Below are 12,871 nucleotides of genomic sequence, written 5' to 3'. Positions count from 1 at the left end.
CCCCCTGCGCACAACTTCCCCGCCCACTCTACCCTCCCAGCCAATGGCGGTCAGCAGACATAACAGGAAGTGACGTCCTCACCCTCCAGCTTTAGGCTGCCTGTGGAAGGTAAGGTCTCGTGTCCGTTGTTTTCTCTTCATCCAGAGATAAACTTTGAAAACGGGCTCGAGCTCTTGAAAATGAAAAGCACAATAGTAGCGTAAGAACAACAACAACAAAGATTTGCAGGATCATGCCGAGGACGTATGCTAGAGATCAGAGCAAAAACTTTAAGGGACTAAAAGGGGAAGAAAGCTACTCGCAAAAGGCGGGTCTGGTAAGTCCAGGTTTGAGGAACAGGATTTCCAGGAACAAAGAGCTGTTACCACAGTCACAAGCTCACCACGGAGAAGGAATTGGGAGCAGCATCCCACAGTTTAGTGGGAAGAGGCAGGGAGGGAGGGGCCACACACTTTTGTGACAGGAGACCCTACAGAGCATGCCAAGTCCTCCATGCCTTTGGCCTCGGCTGCTGGGCACCAAAACCAGGTAAAGGCCTTTGCTACAGGATCCAGAGAAAAACACTCTAAAACACTATTTAAATTGGGTGGGATAATATCTTTATTTTGATTAATCTCTTTGAGAATTTAACACTTAATTTAATTAATTGCTTTATTGTGGTAACATTAGTTTATAACATCATGTAAATTCCAGGTGTACATCATTATATTTTGACTTCTGTATAGACTACATCGTGTTCACCACCGAAAGCCTGGTCGCGGTCCGTTACCATACACACTTGCCCCTTTACCCTTTTCGCCCTCTCTCCATCCTCTTCTCCTCTGGTAACCAAGAGTCTGTTCTCTGTATCCATGAGTTTGTTAGTTTATCTCCCACATATGAGTGAAATCACTTCCTTTTGAATGTGGGTACATGAGAGTACTGTAACTTTGTCACCAACAAAAAATTCCAGTTCTTATGATATCACGTTATGGTAGCTACAGATATGTCCACAGGATTCTTGGGCTCTTTCTCTGGAGCTGGCCAAGTGTGCCAAGGCAGAAGAGCCCTGGCTGAGGAAGCTTGGGGCTAGAGAGACATTGTCTAGAGGATCAGTGCCTGCCTTCAGCTGGGTAATCCATGAGCTCCTTCATCTGTTAACTGAAGAGTTGGTGGTTCAAGCCCAGTTGGTCATACTGGGTTTTGACCGATTCCAGGTTCTTTTAAGATATGCTTGGGCTGCACATTGTCTCTTAACTAGCTTGTCTCTTAACCTTATCCTCAGTCTCCGTACTTTAAATCAGACGTGGAAAACTCCTGCTTGAACTTGCAAGGTTCATGTTAGTTACTGAAGAGTTTTGGTAGAAAGAATTTTGTTTTAGGGGTTACAGCAAGTTTTGGAGTTCCAGAGCCTACATTTCTTACAGACTGTGTGAATAATCTTTCTTCCCGAGGCTGGGTTTTTACAGCTGCTCGTTTCTGGAAACCTGATGTCAATACCCTTAAGTTAAATCATTGGGAACACATGTCTTATTGAACAAGTTGCATTTTTTATTCCTTGCAGCCAGAACAAACACACCCCGTGGTCTAACCTATGAAAGGACTTGGGCTTCGGTTGGGTGATTTGGGGAGGATGGGAGGAAGCAGAGTGTGCCCCCTAGTGAATAGTGTGGTCCGCACGGGCAGTTCTATGATTGGAGTAAAGAGGTAACAGTCATTTCCTATGGAAAGAGGAGGGTATTTGGGATTTTGTAGATTGCACAGTGACCTTGCCTTTGTCTGTGCCTGGACAGAATTATGAGGTAGCATTGTTTTGTCTCATTTTTATCTAGATTTCGGAGTAATCTTGTGTGAGGCTGATGTTCTACGTCTGAGGTGATTTCCGACAGGAGAACTAAACAGTCAGGCTGTGTGTCAGAGCAGTGCAGCTGAGCAGCAGAAGCTGGTATTTTCTCTCTCACTGGAAATCCCTAAAATAGAGAAGAAGGCAGAACACTCCAGTCTCACAAGCTGTAGGGGCAAACCTGTCTGGGTAACAGTGTGACTTTAACGAAGTTTCTTGACTTGTCTGTGGCTCGATTTCTCCTTTTAACATGTAGTCAGATAGGAGTTCTTCCTGCATGGTTTGTCCCAGGTTTACATGAGACGTGCAGGTGAAGCGTATAGCCCAGAGCCTGGCACATAGTGAGTACTCAGCACATAGTAGCGCTTGCCTTCCATCCCTATCAGCATTTCTTTGATCTGCCTTGTTCTTTTGAACAGCTGCGGGCCCTTTCAGGGTGCGGATGGAGCGTGACGAGTCAAGGTTCTCCAACTGAGGAACATGAAATTGGTTCCAGTGTCTATTTATACAAACAGTGCTGCAGTGGACGTGTGTAGATCTGTATTTATACATCTCCATCACCGCCTGTGTAAGTGTTTCTCTAGTATATACTCCTGGAAAGAGAATTGCTCAGTTTAGAAATATGTTTGTACATACCTAATTTTTGTTTATTCCTGCCCTATGGCCTTGCAGCGAAGCTTTACCAATTCGTATTCCGAATCATTTAGGAGAATATTCTTGTCTCCACCCGCTTGCCAACACTGGATAGCATTTATTTTTGCCAACACCTATCACTTATTTTTGCCAACAATTAACCCCGTATTTAGAGATTTAACCAGTAAGTACTCTCATTGGCATAACTTATCTGACATCCTGGAAAAGCTGAAATCAATATGATTTTTCTCTATGCTCTTCTGTTTTCTGACTGCTGTGTTCTCTCAGATGATCTGGGCCAAGAGCAGTGCAAACATATCCCTCTTACTTGTTGGATGCTACTGCCTGTGGGTTCACACGCTGTTCTGGATTTTGAGGGGGAGGGGCTGGTTCACAGGAGAGGTTTGAGGTTGGGCTTACCTAACTTCCCTTGACAGACAGGCCAGGCTCGAGCAATTGGGAACTCAGTCATTCTGAAAAGTGAGGTTTCCACGATGGGGCTTGAGAAAAATACAAATTGGTAAACAGAGACGTTTGAATTTTCGTTAGAATGAGACTTTAAAAAATAGACCTTTTCTGTATTCCCAGTCCAAATAAGTGGGGAGATTGCATTCAAAGGACTTTGTCTGGGGAACTTGCTCTAGCGGCGGCTCTCTTGCTCTCCTTGAATTGGTTCGCCCATGCTGGTAACTGGCACTTGCTATAACACCTTGTCTGGTGAGTTCAGGAGAACAAGGAGCTAAACATAATCTGCAGTAGGAAACAGAGACAGCTGATGGATTCGTAGACAATGTTACGTGGAGTTAAGTGTTGTACCCTCTTTATTCTTTTAGAGGTGTGCTTGGTAACGTGAAAGAGACGTTCGTCCAGTGCCTGAAATCCCCTTCAGAGTGTGTTCCCATTACAAGGGCTTGGGAATAGTCACCTGGAGTGAGCACACCATTTCTACTGTGGTCTTTGATTTTTTTACTTTATAGGGATTGGCATACATGTTTCTGAAAATTGAAAAGTCAGGAGAGTAGAGGTAAGTATCTGAATTAGTTCCTTATTGATGCATATTAACAGATTACAAAAACAGTGGTGTGAAACATCACACATTTGTTGTCTCACAGTTCTGTGGATCAGAATTCTAGAATGATGTGGCTGCGCTCTCTGCTGACAGAATTGGTCGGTATGTCCTCCCCACCTGAGTAGGTCTGATATTGATCATGTTGTGGTTCTATGTCACCTGAGAGGCTGCCCTCATGATGCCCTGTTTATCCCTGTCCCTCTTTATTAATATGATTTCTGGCAGTCACGGCATCTTTCAGCTCACCAAGGTGGCTTAGGAGAAAGCCTAGCTCTGTGGAGCCCCAGAATTGACCTCTGCCATATGTTTCTCCAAGAGGAGGCTAAAATAACAGAGGTCTTCATCAAGAAATGACCCCTATGAGGGCTGACATCCCCCAGTGATCAGAGCAGAGGAGAAAATCCAAGGACAAGGGAGACGCTAAAAGTCCAGACTGGGAAGCAGAGTCCTCTTTGCGTCCCACATCACTTAGGAACTCTTCCTGGACACGAGGACGTTTCCCGTTGAAAGGTGACCTTGGACAAGGGACTTGCTGTGCTCATAGCTGAGTCATTCTTCTTACCAATGGGAGTCTCAGAGTCTCCATCCTAGGCTTTTTAAAATTTTTAAATGATGAGGCTGTTTCCTGGTATGAGAATCTCCTTGGAATTTTTGTCTGAAATGTAGTTTCTTGGGCCTTGTCCCCATAAGTTTTGAACAAGCACCGCGTTGACTCTGACGTAGGGGTTCTTTAGCTCTGCAGCTGGTGCCCAGGGCTTAGAGCCCTGTCTGCTGCTTGATATCACGTTCAATCATCCAAAACTGTAGTGGTCAATGCAGCTTCTGGACTTTACATTATACATTCTTCTCTCTTGTACAGGGGATAGACGTGCTCAAAGCAGGCAATGAAATCATCCACTGAGGCATGTGTGGTCCACGGTGGAGCTGGTGTTTGAATCTTCCACTGCCTTTCCTCAGGCTGTGCCTTTATTGCTTCCGCTCACACCTGGAATAGGATTTGTGTGGAAATGTGATTGGAGTCGAAGGCATCAGGGAGGGTTAGTTATCCTTGGAAACTGTTATTTACCCATTTTATAAATATTTACTGAATGGCTTCTCTGTCAGGCCCTTGTGGAGGCACTGGGGAGATGGGGCAAACGGGTGGACAGAGTGCCCGCTCTCTGGAAGATGAGCTTCTGGCACGAGAGCCAGACATTTTACAGATAATCATATAAATAGATTTTAATTTTGGCTGTGATAAATTTTATTTAATATTTCTGTGTTCCTTGGTCCCATGGTGTCAGCCAGGTGTGAAAACTGACTGAATATTAATAATAGGACTAAAGAACTGTGGTAAAAGATTTGTCCCTGGAAAGGTTCTTCAGCCATTTTTGTTTGAACAGTGGAAATCCTCATGTTTGATCCATTGGCTCCTGAAATTCAGCCGTGGGTTCCTGGAGGGTGTGGCAGGAAATCTGGACGGGAAGCTTGTGACCAAGGCTTATGTGGGGGCTCTGCTGTTGTCAAGCGTTGAGGCAGTGTGGGAAAATCTCCTATTCCCTCCGGGCCTCACTTTCCCCATCGGTAAGATAAGGTTGTTAGTCAAATTCTCCAATGTCCCTTCCTGTTCAGTGTTCTCTGAGTGTGTGGGAGACTGAGATGCATGTGGAATGTGCCCTGGGAACTGCGGGTGAGACCTAGCCTTGGTCCCCTCTCTGTGTGTCTCCTGTAGGAGCCTGAGCTGAGACCACATCTTGAAAACACAGAATTGAGGGAGCAGGTGGAAGAAAGAAAGTCAGCAGGCTTGGAGGATGATGATAACCCAAAGAAGATTAAGGTGCTGGTGGAGGAGGTGCATTGGCAAAGGAGGTGAGAATAAGGACAAGTTGAGTTCAGAGAAATCAAGGGACACTGAGGAATGAGTACAGCATCCTCCACTCCTCAAGGAGCAACCTAAGCTGAGCAGTGAGGACTGGGAGAGTAACTTACTCCACAGGGAACCTGTGCAACAGCCAGGGAGACCCAAGGATGGATCAGGTTTGGTTTCTCCTGCTGGGGAGCACCAATTCCAAGAGGAGGAGGGAGGCACCCCCAAGGCTCTTCGCCAGACCCCCCAGCCTTGACCTCAGTGCTGCCCTCACAGTGGACGCCCTCCAAGTAAATGTGGGCTTAGAGGGATAAATGGTGTTTGGAGAAGGGTTGGAGATGTCCATTCTTACCTTAAGCAGTTGTGCCCTCGAGTCAGGAGGGGCCAGGGTAATGGGACCCTTGCATCTGAAGCAGTGATAGTAATATTCTTTTGCATTTATAGTTGAATAAAGCTTTAGCCACAATATCTCTTAAATATTTGTTGAGTGCCTCCTTTTCCTTATGCTGTAATAAGGACTGGGAGTTCGCCTATTGGTAATATTTCCCTAAGGAAATCAAAGCAGTGAGAGGAAGAACACCAACAGATGGTTTCAACAAAATGCTAGGTCTCCTCAACTGGGGAGTTGCGGCAGCCCAGATGATGGGAGGGTAGGCCAAGGCCATCTCTTCCTAATGACAGAGTGAACCATTGTCAGGAATCCCTCAGGACAATCCGTTCTTCATCAGAGCTCACCACAGGTGAGTGTCCTCAGACATGGAGAGTGTAGGGCAGACCCCATCCTAAGCAAGGTGATTTGCTACATCTTGGGAGAAAGCAGAGCATCCCTGACAGGACATTGGGGACAGGAGTGTTGTTGAGATGACTGACGACTTCCAGCCGCTTTTGTTCAATCCGTTGCACAAATGTTGCTGAGAGCCTCCTCGAGTGCTTGACTCGGTGCTAGGGGTCATGAACGCAGAGATGAATCAAAATTATCCCAACTTCCCGGAGCTCTCAGTCTAGTACCAGGAAGTCATGAGAAGTGTAGTGGTGGTGGATTCCTTGGAGGAAGTGGCCAGTGCTACCCAGAGATGACCTCAGTGGTTTTCCTGGACCCCCTTCTGCTTTTTCCGACAGCTGGATGACCTGTCCTGACCCACGACCCTGAACCTCAGCCAGATTGCAGCCTCTCAGAACCAGTGCTTGGACTCCATGTTGGCTCCAAGCCCTCAACACTGCCAAAGTCTCCAGAGGAAACAGCTGATGTCACAGCTACTGACTGTGTCCTGGCCAGCTGCAGAAATAGAGGCAAGTTAATCCGTCCTTTTCTTATTATTTCTTATTTTTCATTTTTTCTTGACGTAACTTTGGTTTTGTCACATTTTATAGATTTCAGGTATACATCATTATAACTTGACTTCTGTATATACTACATCGTGTTCACCACCAAAAGGTTTCCATTCGCTACCAAAGAAATGGATGGATTTTAAAGTCATTATGCTACATGAAGGAATGCAGACATGAAAGAATACAGGTATGGTTCCATTTACATAAAGTTGTTAAAGTGCCAAGCCATCTGTAAGGACAGTGGTTGCCTGGAGCTGAGGGTTGAGGGGGTGATGGACTGCAAAGGGACAAAGGAATGCTGTGAGATAATGGAAATGCCCTGCACCTCGATTGGGGCAGTAGTTTCATTAGTGTTTACGGCTGCTGAAATGCACCGAATTGTATACTTTAAAGTGGTGCGGTCTGTTGTACCTAAGTTGTACCTCAATGGCATTCATATAGCAATGTACTGTATTTCTCCACATTAGCACTGAGTATTTAGAAAATGAAATTCAGTAAAACACAATAGAGATTAACATTCACAAATTCACAGTCATTAAATGCCTAAGAACACATATAGTGAAGATCCCTGAAAACTGTTTTTGAGAGAAATTAAAGAACACTAGATAAAGAGAAAAATATATATCAATTTCATAGATTGGAAGATTCCATATTGTAGGAATGTCAAATCAAGATTGTTCCAGTTAATATTGTAGCAGGCATTGGGAGGGGATTTACCAGCTATTTCTAAAATGTATATGGAAATCGAAGTACCTGTAATAGCCAAGACAGCCTTGAAGAAGAATTAACTGGAGACACACTTACTAGATTTCAAAAGAATTAGAGGACACACTCTACTGGATTTCAAAACTCACTTTAAAGCTACAGTAATTAACACACTATAGTATCGGTGGAAGTAGACGCCACATAAATGTATCATGTGAAAGAGCAGAGTGTAAGAAATTGCCTCCCACACATACAATTATTTGATTTTTTAAAATAAAGTCACCAAGACACTTCACTGGAATAATGAAAGATGTTTTTGGTAAAAAGCTCTAGAATGAATGAGTAATTATTTAGAAATAAATTAATATTCACAACTACCATCTACCACACACTGAGTTAATTGGAGATGTGAAAGTTAAAATTATAAAGGTTTTGGAGGAAAAATGGACATATTCTCATGAACAAGGAATGAGCAAAGAAATCTTAGACATAACACCAAGACACTCACCGTGGATGAAAATTTGAGGTCAAACGAAACTGGTTTCTAACGCTTACTCCTCTCCTCCCTAGACTGTGAGCTTGGAGTATTTTTTAACCTTTTTGAGCTTTTTTCCTGAAAAGGAAAAGGATAAAACCTGGCTAATAAGATAGTGCATAGGATTAAATACGGTCACTTGAACAATAATAGACGCTAAGAACAAATTTGTCTCTGAGTCCTCCTTTACCCACTTTAAATGTGTAGACAGAAAGCAATTGGCAGAGAACAGACAAGATGTTCTAAAATAAGTATTTTCCCACCATTTCTAGAAAGAAGTCATGTATAGAGTACAAAGAATTAGAGGGGGGCAAGAGTCTTTTCAACAGCCATCCGCAAACCCGGAAGCAAGGCTAGTTTCTCTCTAAGACCAGAGATGGAAGTCTAGACCCTATCCAACCCCCACAGTCTTCTCTGTCTGGAGCGGAATGAGGAAGTCCACTAGGTTCAGAATAACCTGGACCCTTGAGTGTTCCTCAGAAAGACACTCAATCAGTTCTTCAACTCCAAAGATATTGAACAAATTTTGAAACCAGGAGAGGTCAAGGAGAAACTGAAGCACGTGACCAGGACTCTCACCTGAGTCAAAGCCAGGATAGTCATAAATACGATTTCCCAGATCTCTGCAACGGCACAGGGATGTTCCTTTGAAGTGACTGGCAGACCTGTGAATATCGGTCAGGAGGGATCCATATCAATTTATAGGACTCAAAATTCAAAAATATCCCTGTACCCTAACCCAGGAAAGTTCTTATTCAAAGCAATGTGGTGAAGAAAGCATAGGTGTAAATCTTTGTAGTCTGTGATTAGATAAGGATATCTTAGATGTGACAGCTAAAGCAAGAACAGTCAATGAATAAATAGATAAATTGGATTTCATCAAAACTGAAATCTTTTGTGCTTCAAAGGATGCTAATAAGGAAGTGAAAAGACAACGCACAGAATCAGAAAAAACAGTTGCAAAACAGATATCTGACATGTGTCTAGTATTGACTCTTACAAGTCAATAATAAAAAGACAATCCAATTTATCAATGGGAAAAGGATTTGAATGGACATTTCTCCATAGACGATGTACAAATGGCCAAGAATCTCATGAAAAGATGTTTAACATCATTGATCATTAAGAAAACAGAACTGAAATCCACAATGAGATACCACTTCACACCCACTAATGTGGCTGTAATTAAAAGATGGGCAACCACAAGTGTGGAGGAGGATGTGGAGAAATTGAAATCCTCATGCATTGCTAGTGGAAATGTAAAAAGGCGCAAACGCTTTGGAAAACGGCATGTCAGTTCCTCAAAGTTACATACAGCGTTGACATAGATGTAGCAATTCTACTCCTGGGTACATAGCAAGAGAATTGAAAACCCATGGTCAAAAACAAACTTGCACATGAATATTCACAGCAGCATTACTCATAGTAGTAAAAGAGGAAACAACCCAAATGCCCTCAGCTGAAGAATGCACAAAATGGAGTATAGTCATAAAATGAAGTCTTATTCAAGGATAGAAAGAATAAAGTACAGATAGCCGCCAAAATGTGGATGAACCTTGGCAACATTATGGCAAGTGAAGAAGCCAGATACCAAAGGCAACGTGTTTTATGATTCCATTGAGAATAGATGTCCAGAGTAGGCAAATCCATACGGGGAGAAAGTAGATTAGCAATTTCCAAGGGCTGAAAGAAGGTGAGGAATAGGGAGTGACTGCCAATAGGGACGGGGTTTCTTTTGTGAGGTAAAGAAAATACTCCAGAATGAGATGGTGGTGATGGTGTCACAACCTTGTAAATAGACCAAAAGTCACTGAATTGTACACAAAACGGAGAATTTTATAGCCTGAAAATTACATCATCATCGTAAAGCAATGTGTCTTTGCACATTCCCACATCCTGTATTTTCATTAGCAACGTGTCCCAAGTTAATAGTGGCCAGGATAGGATGCTGTTAGCCTGTTGTGAAATATGTCAGATGGAAATATATCGGATGGAAACATTAAAATCAGGAAGTTTTTGGTAGAAATGAGGTATAGGCAGGAAGCATGTACGTGGAAAGACCTGACACAGAGTGAATTGGAAAATGTGGGAGGGGGTTTGGGGTGGAGGGGCACTCTACCTGACACCTGGCTCCGGCACTTAGAGCGAGGGCACTTTGGGCTAGTCTCAGACCCTCTCTGTGTCTTGGTTTCTTCATCCGCAAACCAGGGAAAGGCCACGCTCTCCTCACAGATCGATCGTGAGGATTAGAAGTAGTATGTATGTGAAATGCTCATCCCCAAAACTGTGAGGAAGGTCGATGCTATCAGTAGGTCCTCAACCTGACTGTACATCTGAGCAACTTTAACAATAGATTCCAGGCCCCCTCAGCCCACTGAATCAGAGTCACTACAGATGAAGACTCTGGACTTGTATTTGTACTAACTCTCCCAGGTGATGCTTTTGTTTTTTTTTTTAAATTTAAATAGGTTTAATTCCCCAAACCCAATAAAACTAAATGCAAGGTTGTTGAAGTTGTTTTTACATTTGACCATGGAGTCATCTATGAAAATCAAATGTTTCAACTCAGAACTCTGATACACAGGAGTTCTAATGAAATAGTGAGGAAAGTGGTAAAATGTCGATTCAGGAAGGCTCCAGACATAAGAAGCAACGGTGGGCTAGAGTTTGGGCTGAGAGGAAAGATGGCTTCCTGGGAGAGACAGGAATTCCTTCCACGTCGGGCCTCAGCTGCCACAGAGTGGAAGGCACTGGCAGGAGAGCTGGCACCGGAGATGGCAGAGATCTTCATCATAGAGTCCTTGGTGGCCTCAGAGCATAGTTGCCCCTTTGGTTATCTGCAGCTACCAGATGACCAAATGGCAGGTGCACCTTGGTGACCAGAGAAGTTTCTGGAATGCAGATTTCAGTCCCCTTGGGGGATTCCCAGAGCTATTTCAAAGGAATTTGAAGAGAGTTGGGGTTCTTAAGAAATTGGTAGGAGTACAGCCAAGAACATTCATCTTTGTAATATTGTTATAAGTCTTTGGTCAAATCCATTCTTCTTGGTTTTCCAGTGATCTTCTTACCACTTGTTGTGAGCCTATGATGCTGATAGAATTAATATTCCAGGTAAGCTTAACATTTTAACAGGGTATTCCTGTGGGATGTTTTGATCCGAAGAGGTGAATTTTTAATGGCAGAAATTTAGACGCTGCAAGGGTATGCCTCGGCAGAGGACCTCTAATTTCTCGCAACAGGTATTCCATCTCTGCTTGACATATATTTCCTTTTTCTGTTAAATTAATTTTTATTGCAGTAATACTGGTTTATAACATTATATCAATGTTAGTGTACATCATTATATTTCAACTTCTGTATCGACTACATCAGATTCACTACCAGAAGTCTAGTTGTCATCAGTCACCCAGCATATGTGCCCCTTTACCCCTTTGCCCTCTCCCCTCCCCCCTTAGCCTCTGGGAAACAGCAATTTATTCTCTGTGTTTATATGTTTATTTGTTGTTGTTGTTGTTGTTTTATCTTCCATGTATGAGTGAAATCCTATGTCATTTGACTTTCTCCGTCAGACTTATTTCGCTTATCATAATACTCTCAAGTTCCCTCCACGTTGTCAAAAATGGCAAGATTCCCTCTTTTTATGGCTGAGTAGTACTCCATGGTATGTGTGTGTGTGTGTGTGTATCACATCGTCTTTATCCATTCATCTGTTGATGGTCACTTAGGTTGCTTGCAAGTCTCGGCTGTTATGAATCATGCTCCCATGAAAATAGGGGTGCATAAATCTTTTGGAATCAGTGAGTTTGTGTTCTTTGGATAAATACACAGAAGTGGACTACCTGGATTATATGGTAGTTCTGTTTTTCATTTTCTGAGAGATCTCCATGCTGTTTTCTATAGTGGCTGCCCCGGTTTACATTCCCACCAGTAATATATGAGGGTTCCCTTTTCTCTACATCCTCTCCAACACTTATTTTCTTTTTCGTGATAGCCATTCTGACAAGCATGAGGTGATATCTCATTATGGTTTTGATTTGCGTTTCCCTAGGAATTAGTGATGTAGAACGTCTTCTCAGGTGCCTATTGGCCACCTGAATACCTTGTTTGGAAAACTATCTAAGATCCTCCGCACATGTTTTAATTGGGTTTTTCCTGTTTGTTTTGTTGTTGTTGAGTTGTATAAGTTCTTTCTATACTTTGCATATTAGCCCCTTATCTGATTTATGATTGGCAAATATCTTCTCCCAGTTGGTAATGGTCTTTTCATTGTGTTGATGGTATCCCTTGCCATGCTTAATATCCCAAGAAATAAAAGGGGAACAGTTTTGTCTCGGTGTTTTTAGACACGCACATAAGAAAGAACGGTGAGAATTATGCTTCGATATTTTTTGGAAACAGGTCGCTATCAGCAGAAGGGCAGACAGCTATTGGGAGTGGTGGCTGAAAGGTGGTCCCCAACAGTGGTGGCCTTTGGAAGAGACCAGGCAGCCTTGGGCATCAGCACAGCCTAGGCAACTGGAAGGCAGTGGCTCCTCAGATTCCATGACACCCCCACCTTCCAATTCTGTTATTGTAACACCAGACCGTTAACTGGCGAACTGAGTCCTCTCTCCATCACTCCTGTCTGACTCTGAGTTACAGGCGGTGCCTGTGGCTCTGAGCTCTGGCATCTTGAACCTTGTTTGGCAGTTCCAGACCCTCAGCTGTTGTGGAGTGCTGATCAAGTCGTTCTCCACCGTGAGTTAAGAAGTCTTGTTTGACGTAGTCCCATTTGTTTCTTCTTGCTTCTGTTTCCCTTGCCTGAGGAGACATGATAATCCAAAGGATACTGTGAAGACCAATGTCAAAGAGGGCACTGCCTACGTTTTCTTCTAATTTTCTGGTTTCAGGTCTTACATTCCAGTCCTTAATGCATTTTGAGTTAATTTTCT

General features: G+C 43.3%; 1 protein-coding gene across 3 annotated transcripts in view; it reads left to right on the top strand.

The window, feature by feature from the left end:
• Nucleotides 1-65: 65 nt before the first annotated feature.
• LOC111773495 (NBPF family member NBPF26-like) overlaps nt 66-12,871 on the top strand; it is a 71,146-nt gene continuing 58,340 nt past the window's right edge. Inside the window, exons 1-10 of one of the 3 annotated variants that reach the window (XM_070267920.1) lie at nt 82-317; nt 1,813-1,925; nt 2,243-2,391; nt 3,290-3,480; nt 3,569-3,627; nt 4,385-4,562; nt 5,237-5,356; nt 6,491-6,661; nt 6,743-6,887; nt 10,997-11,051. The gene's annotated coding sequence lies outside the window, so the exon portion shown is untranslated. Of the gene's footprint in view, nt 318-1,812; nt 1,926-2,242; nt 2,392-3,289; nt 3,481-3,568; nt 3,628-4,384; nt 4,563-5,236; nt 5,374-6,490; nt 6,662-6,742; nt 6,888-10,996; nt 11,052-12,871 lie in introns of those variants that run through there. The other 2 variants (XM_070267921.1, XM_070267922.1) reach the window with 2 other exon arrangements.

The sequence above is a fragment of the Equus caballus genome, chromosome 5, assembly GCF_041296265.1.
Source record: "Equus caballus isolate H_3958 breed thoroughbred chromosome 5, TB-T2T, whole genome shotgun sequence".
NCBI lineage: Eukaryota > Metazoa > Chordata > Mammalia > Perissodactyla > Equidae > Equus > Equus caballus.
The sequence above is the reverse complement of the archived record's forward strand: the minus strand, read 5'-3'. Positions and strand labels throughout refer to the sequence as shown.